This window comes from Oreochromis niloticus, linkage group LG1, assembly GCF_001858045.2.
Source record: "Oreochromis niloticus isolate F11D_XX linkage group LG1, O_niloticus_UMD_NMBU, whole genome shotgun sequence".
Taxonomy (NCBI): domain Eukaryota; kingdom Metazoa; phylum Chordata; class Actinopteri; order Cichliformes; family Cichlidae; genus Oreochromis; species Oreochromis niloticus.
In genome coordinates, this window is record NC_031965.2 from 31762248 (window position 1) to 31771158 (window position 8911).

Sequence of the window (8911 nt, forward strand, 5' to 3'; positions counted from 1 at the left end):
TCATGATATATGTTGATGTTTCTATGCATTTTCTCAGCTATCTCTGTTTTCACATTAGCTCTTTAGTTTTGCATTATTTCACTGCACTTTTCCTAAAAGAAAAAAGCATGCAAGGGTTTTGCTTGAGGTTTTAGGCAGGTAGAGATTTAACAGATGTTTTTGCTGTAAACACCTGCCCTCTGAGGCTAAAAACAGTGCTGATGACAGCAACGCAAGTGAACTAAAACCAGCTAAAAAATTCTTTGGAACTGAGAGGAAACTGCAGATTTAGGCCATAACCCTCTGTGTGTTCATCAGTATAAGTGTCATCTTATACATGCTGTTACCATAAAAAGCCACGCTTCACTGTGTAGTGGTTGTACAAAAGTAAAGGAACATGCCACAAGTAGCAGTCATTTCTCTGAAGATCCTGCAGGTAAATCGATGGGATTTATTAGATGCAGAAGTCCCTTTTTTTTACTGCTCACTGGCTAAATTACTGCTGTCTGGCTCCTTCCCCCAAGAGGACAAGATATCAAATCATTCTCTTTTTTCATTTTCAGGAAATACTTGTTTGAGAGCAAGGCTAAAAAAAAAAAAAGCCAGTTATAAAAGACTGAATAACTTTAATATAAAATGAAAATGAAGGAAGGAGACTTCACCTGAACAGAAGTTAAAAGAAAAATGAAAAATTTGCTCATTCTTTGTGGCTTTCAAACCACTTGTCTGAAAATGTAATTACAGTAGGGGCAGCTGTATTTATGAGTCTGTGATACACAGTCTGTTTGAGATGTAGATAAAGTTTGTGTGGGTGTACATGAAAGTGCAGCTGCCCACTGACTGAGCTCTCCGGTGTGCTGAACAGTGGTGTTCACTGTGAGGAGCTCTCTGGTGTTGGTTGACAGCTCCATGAGTCAGGGCACAAAGCGCCCTTTATGTGTGTGAGGGTTCCACCCTGTGTGTGTGTGTGTGTGTGTGTGTGTGTGTACAAGCTTGCAGAGGTAGCCGAGCCCCAGGGGATCGGCTGTGAGGTGAGCTCTGTTACACCGCACAAAAGAACCGAAGAACACCTTTCCTCTGGAGCACACGGCTCCCTCCACTGCCAGGAAATGAGTGAAAAAATTCTTGCCACAAGATTACCTCATACATGCTGAATCTTTTCTTACTAATGCATTGTCTCCTTCCTGCTACCAAAAATTCCAGCCTCAAGAAAAAAGGTGATGTGCAGAGCTGTAGTAACTACAGAGGGATTATGTTAATGAATATTAACATGAATATTTGGGAAAGAGACAGTGAAGATAGGTTAAGCACAGTGGTGATGATCAGTGAGCAAAAGTGTGGCTTCACTGCTGAGAATGAGCACTGCAGATGCAATGTTTGCTTTGAGAGTGTTGATAGAGAAGTACAGAGAAGATGTAACGGAGTTGCACTGTGTCTTTGTGACTCTAGAGAAACCATATTATAGTTATTTTGCCAAGAAAGGAACTTCAAGAGGAAGTCAGGAGAGACAGAAAAGGCTGGTGGAGGGTATGAGGACAGCAAGACAGCGGTAAAATGTGTGGATGGAGTGATGGATGGGTTCAAGGTGGGAGTCAGATTTTGTGACGGTGATGGACAGAATGACAGATGAGGTCAGCTAGGATGAACTATGATGTTTGCAAACAATACTAAGATTAGCAGTGAAAGTAGAGAGCAGAGAGAAGAGAAGAGAACCTGGAGAGGTGGAGGTATGCAGTGGAGAGAAGAAGAATGAAAGTCAGTACAAGAAAAAACAGAATACATGTGTGTGGATGAGAGAGAGACAGGTGGAAAGGTGAACAAGCAAGGAGTAGAGGTAGTAAAGATGGATGAGTTTAAATACCTGACGTCAACTATCCAAAGCAATGGAGAGAGCACAAGAGTGATGAAGAAGAGAGTACGGGCAAGGTGGAGTGGATGGAGACGATGCCAGGGGTGATTTGTGACAGAAGGATAGCAGCAAGAGTGAAAGGGAAGATTTATAGAATATGACCTGCTATGATGTGTGGTTGGGAAACGGTAGCACTGATGAAAAGACAGGATGCTGCCCTGCAGATGTTAAGATTTTTATTATAAAGGACTAGAAAGGACAAGATGAGAAATAAGTACATCAGAGGGACAGCTCAGGCTGAGTGGTTTGGACACAAAGTCAGAGGCAAGTTTGAGATGATTCACCGCAACTGTATTAAATTCTGTGTTCCTGTTCTCCCCTGTAGAGTTAAAACACACAAAATAGTGAGTCTTCATCATCTTCTCATGAATATAATTTATTTAAGTTTCTGCATCAGTAGCAGACAATATTCCATACATCATCTCACTCATACAAAATAAAATGTATTATTGTACCTATAAAGGTAAAGGAACAACACCACCCTCCTGCCATGTTAGATTTCATATAGCTGAGAGTTTGGAGCAAATTCTAGGAACTTCAGTTACTGGCACTCTGCACTGATTTTATTTTTGTTGTAACTTGGGGCCAAAGATACCACCACTGTACCCTCAACAGAGGGTACCATTGTGGTTTGTAGTCAGTAACTGTAAAAAACAGTCATTGTTTGTAGCTTAAAGGAGACCAGTCTTGAACATGTGGTGACAATTCTTCCCCTTAATGTAACCATACATATGAATACATATAAACAGACTGAAAGTACAAAATTGGTTCATAATGCCCTCCTAGTCTTTCTGAACACTCAGAGCTTTGTTTATCTCACATCTGCACCTTCTGCCAACATGCAAGCATGCATGCATTTGAACTCTGGAAGGAAACCAGAGCCTCCAGAGAGAAATCACCAGGCATATGGGAACAAAAACTTTTAAGATTCCAACGCAGAACCTTGAGGAAGGAAACTGTTAAAAATCTAAGACTAAATTAAAACAATTTTTTTTTTTTTTTTTTTTTACCTATTTCCTATTTGATTTCAGCCAAACATAGAATGTGTTTCTTCATATTTTAATCTGCAAAAAACATATATTTTGACCCTCAAAAAGGCACACTGAGTTTCCTCGAAGTGTAATCATTAGCTGTGTGTGGTGCAGTCATATAGCGCGTACCTGTAGGGAAAGGAAATTATTGCTACTGTGAACCTGAAGAGAATCAAATTTCATGCACTGAAAATTGAAGAGAAAAGACATTAAACTGGCAGGAACTACATTGGTTATGAGTCACTTCATAAATCATTTCACTTATTGAGTGTAAGCACTAAAAGGAAAGTTTTGTTTTTCTCTGCCAAAACAATGATGTGTTAATTTATTAAAGTGCATACTCAGTACAACAGCCATATAAAAGAATACACTTGAAGAAGTCCGCAGCAATGCGACTTTTCAGAAACTATGCCAGTTTTTTCTGCACACAGATAATACTGACAAACTGTTTGATTAATGGTGACACAGATTTTTACACAGAGTTCACATTCAGTGCAGGTGTAATTTATTTGACAAGTAAATAATTAAAATCCAAGTGCCAGAGTTTCCCAGCAATTTATTAACTTGAATCAGGTGATTTGAATGAAGATGTTTGACAAAAATCTGAGTTTGAAAATATGTGAATATTATTCACATATTCCCCCCCCCCAAAAAAAAAAAATCAGGACTATAATTCAAATTTTAGAAAGCTGAGTGAAAAGAAATAGCAAGAAATGAAAGGAAAGAGGAACGAGAAAAACATGGAGAATTTAAGATGACCAGATTTACACATTTCTTGCCAAGATTATCATGATGGCAAGAAATGTGTTTTCACCTTTCAGTCCATGTAGCATTGTAGCTTCTTCAGAGATGACAAAAGACTTCAAGTCAGGATATTATAACGTTTACATTCTGCCTGCTTAGAGAGTTCAGAATATAACACTATAGCTGGTTAAAGCCAACATATTGTAACTGCTAGTTTAATTAAAATTGTTATAAAAATATATATATACCAGACTAATACACTAACTGGTCAAAGGTCAAAGGAACGTTGTCTTACTGTGTTTGAGGGTGCAGAAAGACAGTTTAGAAAGAGGTCAGGATAAGAAGATCAGACTTTAATCACTGTGTAATTCCTATTTATCCTTTTTACACTCACTTCCAGTATGTTTTAAATATCTTTGAAGATTTTATTGAAAACTTTTAATTGGCCTCACCACCTTGCTCCTAGCTACACCTCTGACTTTTTAGTACCATATGAACCAGTGTGCACTTTGGGATCCTTGGGAAGCGGACTTTTATCCAGGCGCACTGGAAGGGTCTTGCTGAGGAAATTGGCTGAGTCAGTTACTTGAAATACTTAAAACACACTTTCCTGATTTTACAAGAGTTTGAATTTCCATTGAACAGACTTTTATTTCCTAAACAATTTTTTATCAGTTTTGCAACGTCTTCACACATTTTTTTAATGTCAATTTATTTTGTTGCTCCTGTGAAGTTTGGATTTTGAAAAGTGATATAAAAATAATATTTATTATTTTATTTCTAAAGAAATTTCAATAGACTCAAATCTCTTTTCACTGGGGTTGTATCCAGAAGAAACATAATAAGACTATAAATTAATAAACATCAGTGATATGTTAGTTTGATTAATGTTAGCTTTTTAAGTATTTTATTTAAAGTATTTTTAAATAAAAAAGCTGATAGTGTTAATTTTAGGAAACACATCCATCAAAAAACTGTAATCTGGCCCACCAGACATGTAGAAAAGCTGAGATGTTTTTTTGAAATTGAGCTGCTTTTTCTTATATAGCGATTTATCTCAAGGATTAAATGTATAATTAAAGCTCTTTACATTGACAGAAAGGTGAGTTTCGGTGATCTGGTCCACTTAAGGTTAAAGTGGGCCAGATTTAGCCCACAATGTAAAATGAGTTTGACATCCTTGAACTACAGGGACCGATTTTTGTCTGTTTCCTATTATTATTGGTTGATTTCTGTTTGCTTGTTTATTATTTTTCAATGATTCTCGAAGGATAAAGATGTTAACTATAAACAGTTAACCTCATAACCGTTTACTCCAAAGATCAGTTCGACATCTGCTAGTCAGCCTCTTCTGTGTAGCGTCTTTTGTGGCTCTAAAGGGATTTGAGAAAATAACCCCTCACGATGTCATCATCATTATGCTGGGCAGGGTTTGAAACCTACTTTAAACAGGAAGTCTGACAGACAATTACCAGTAATAGAGTGTCTTGTTTATTTTGACACTGAGTGGGAAAAGAGCCAGCTTTTCTGTGCCTATATTAGAGATTCACAAGCACAAACTACAACCCCAAATGTACTCCACATGTTTACCGATGAAGATGGGAATAGTGAAAGATAAGTGAATGGGCCAAATGCTGCAGTTTAGGGAAGGCCTTATCTTCTTGACCTAGTAGAAAACCCCCGTGATGCCTCTAAGAGAAGATGGCAAACAGACAAAGAGGGAAGGAATGGAAACAAACAGGCGTATGGGGTCTGTAGTCCTTTAGACGAGTTTGATGTGTGGTTGCAGTTAATTACTACACTACATCAATTTACATTTCAAGAGTTATTGCTTTTTTGAGGTTTAGCTAGCAAACTAACACTAAATCATTAACCAGAAACCAGTAAATGAACTCTGTTATGTCTTTGTCATAAGAAAAAGCACAAAGGTGAGCAATTCACTCATTTACAAGACTTATCATCAGCATGTCATGTCATCATGTCAGCTTGGTTTGAAATATGTCACCACAATCAGAAGTAAAAGCTTTGATGTAAAAAAATAAATAAATAAAAAATCAACATCCAACACAATCCTTGTGTCTGGCGCTGTGATATTATGTCTCCAGCAGACTAACAGAGGTTGATATCTACGTGGGAGTATTATGTATCTCTCACTTTGTGATGCTGACTTAGAGCCAGATGTTGGTCAGTTTATCTGCAGAGGCAACAAAAAAATAGGATTCTTACAATGGGTGCTTAGTATGCAAAAACCCACACAGAAAACCAGATAACTGACCTAGGGCCTTCCCAGAGGGAAAAACCAGCCCAGCTGTCTGGTAGCTTGGCAGGGAGGAACCACTAAAAAGCAGCCTCTGATTGACCTGTGAGGTCAAGGGCATCTCAAAGAAATAATTCTGCTATGAAGGATGCAAATGTTTGCATGTGATGCTTTATGCCAGAACTGCCTGTACACTGTCTCTGTACTAATGTTGGCAACCAATGTTTAACTTTCTGCTTTAATAGCTCAACAAAATCTCAAAATGTGCACTGGCCTGTAGCTGTAATCGTCCTCAGGATTTTGTTCTTGTAGCGGTGATAGTGAGAATGCAGAGAGCAGTTTTTCCATGTGGTCCTCAAAATGGGGAGCTGTAGAAAGTTGAGGAGAAACATGGAGTCTGAGCAGTGGTTAGCTGAAGCACTCTGAGGCCTCGTGCGACTCCAGCAGGCTTCCTTTGCTGCAGTATGACAAGCTCTGCCCACGTACTTAAGTTAATCTTTATATAACTCCTGTAGTCGTGGGAAAAATGAAGCTGGGCTTGACACGATGGCTTTTTTTTTCTTTTTCTTTTTTTTTTTATATCCTCCAGAGTTTTTCAGTGGCTGCTTTCAGTGGCAGCATCAGACTACAGAGTCAGAACTTGGTCATGTGTTTGAAAGGCTAGTGTTTCGCCCAAGAGAATATGTTCCCTGAAGGTTTCTGGCAGGGCAGCAGAGTTAAACTCATGCACATTACAAGCATGCCAGTGAAGTTCAAGTGAGAATGGCAGCTGGCTGAAGACCTGCAGGCACTCTCCTCCTCTGAGGCCTGGATTTCCGAGCTTTTTTACATGCACGGATGCTGACCGTCAAACTGCTTCCACTGTGGCGCACGGTGAATACAAATGTGTTGAGAACATGCTGATGAAGAAAACATGCATCTCAGAGGATCTTTCCATACAACAACAAGCACTTCATGCCATCTGGAAGAATCCCAATAACATTATGGCAAGCAATGTTGAAGGGGGGCAACTCTTAAACACTCCAGGAGGAAAGAAAAATAACCAAGTGGCCAAACCAATAGCGTATGAAGTGGAATGTGAGGGTGTGCAGCGGCATTGTTCAACAAAAATCTCAGGAACGCACACAGATCCTGTTTAATGCTTTCACGCTGCAATTTGATTCCACTCTCCGCTGAACCGAGTCGGCCCTGTTACTTCTTCATGTTGACTTGCTACAGTTTGTTTATTCCTGCCTCACAAATTAACCTGTTTTGAGTAATAGTGCGCAGAGTAACGCAGACATACTAGAGGCTCTCACTATTTGTGGATGCAGGTGCATATAGGAAGAAGAAGTCTTTATAGGTGTGGCCATGTTCAACTGTTTAGATGTCACAAGGATGAATATTTCAGCTTTTGAAATTTGCTTTTGGCCAAATAACAGATTTTTCTGGTGAACTGTTCTATTTTTTGCTTATACGGGCTGCTATTCTCAAGTAAAACAGAGTCATATGTATGATAAATTCCATTATGTAAGTCTCAGTTGATACATTTTTGTTTTGCTTTGTTTGATTGATTTGTTGATGAAGCCCATAAACTGGTTGTGCTGTCAAAAGCAAAAATGGTTCATCAAAAACTCTGTCTTTATTTGTCAGAAGTCCTTTGTTTTTTCCCAGTCTGTTATATTTTTTGAAGATTACTCCCACTGTGTTACTGTTTTTGGTCATATGTACACTTGCTTTCAGGTTAGTCTGTGTCTATTCTTTAAATCTTGTCCAGTTTCTCCTGTTACAACCAGGCTCAGCAGTTGTAGCATAAAGTAAAAACTGACATCAGAGTTTATGGAAGCATTGCTTTTAATTTAAACCACTTAGTAACCTCAGTTAAAAATGTCAACTCAGAGAGCATAAAGGCAAGAAGTGGTAGATTTTAAATGTTGGTAACACCAGAAACTCTCACTATCACTGCGAGGTAAGTAGGGGTTGCAGAGGGATGAAATATTTTCACTCCTGTTCAGGTGGTATAAAGTTTTCTTCTATTTCTCTTGGATTTTTACTGTTTGCTTTTTGTATTTTATTAGTTCACTGGACTTTCTTGTCTCAGTAAACAGAGCTGCAGGTTTGCTCAGCCTCACCACCATGATGTAGCCAGGGCTCTGCCCCTTCATCCAGGACTCAGCTGAGAGTCATCGAGGGATGAGTTTCAGTGACAAAAATACTCCAAAATTATCTTCTTTTTTTTTTCTAGCTATGAGTAGAAAATGTGGTCTTGTTGGACTCATTTCACTGATAATTCACAACAAGGCAGAATGTTCTCCTCAGACAAACTCACTTTCTTCTGTATCTTGTTTCAGAGCTAGAGATAAAAAGCACAAGTTAAATTTGAAGTACTGTATTGTTGCCTGGCAACAGGACTGAAAACCCAGCAGTGTCTGGGGGTCTCGGTTTCTTTTTTAACTTTCTGTTTGTCCTCACACACACTCTGTAATTGTACCCGGCAGTGGGTTTAAAGTGAAGGAAACACCGTGAAATATATTTAAGGCTCAGGCTGCTTTGTGCATCAAACAGTACTTAACACGATCATGATTTATTCCTAAGCAAGCTGCCTCTCATACAAGTATTATATGTGACCTTTCTATTTATCAGGAGAATACAAGGAGATTTTGTTACATGTGTCCAAAACGATCATAAAATTAAATTCTAGTTAAACATAGTGCTCATGAGGACTGACTTGCAGTCCAGATGCTGTTTAGTCCAGTTGTTTGTTTTTCTCTCTAAGCTAAATGGATGCTGTGGAGTCTGGGGATTTGTGGGGAGGAACAGTACAGATGGACTGACCTTTGACCCTTTGTTCCACTGAATAACTGGTTGATTACTGGGTGGCTGATTTGCTCCCAGCAAATAAATCCTGCACTCTGATGCCATCTAGTGGTGTACTGCTTTTTGTTAGTCGCACGCTCACATCATCATTACATACATGTACATATGTACGAGAAAACCGAACATATCTACATA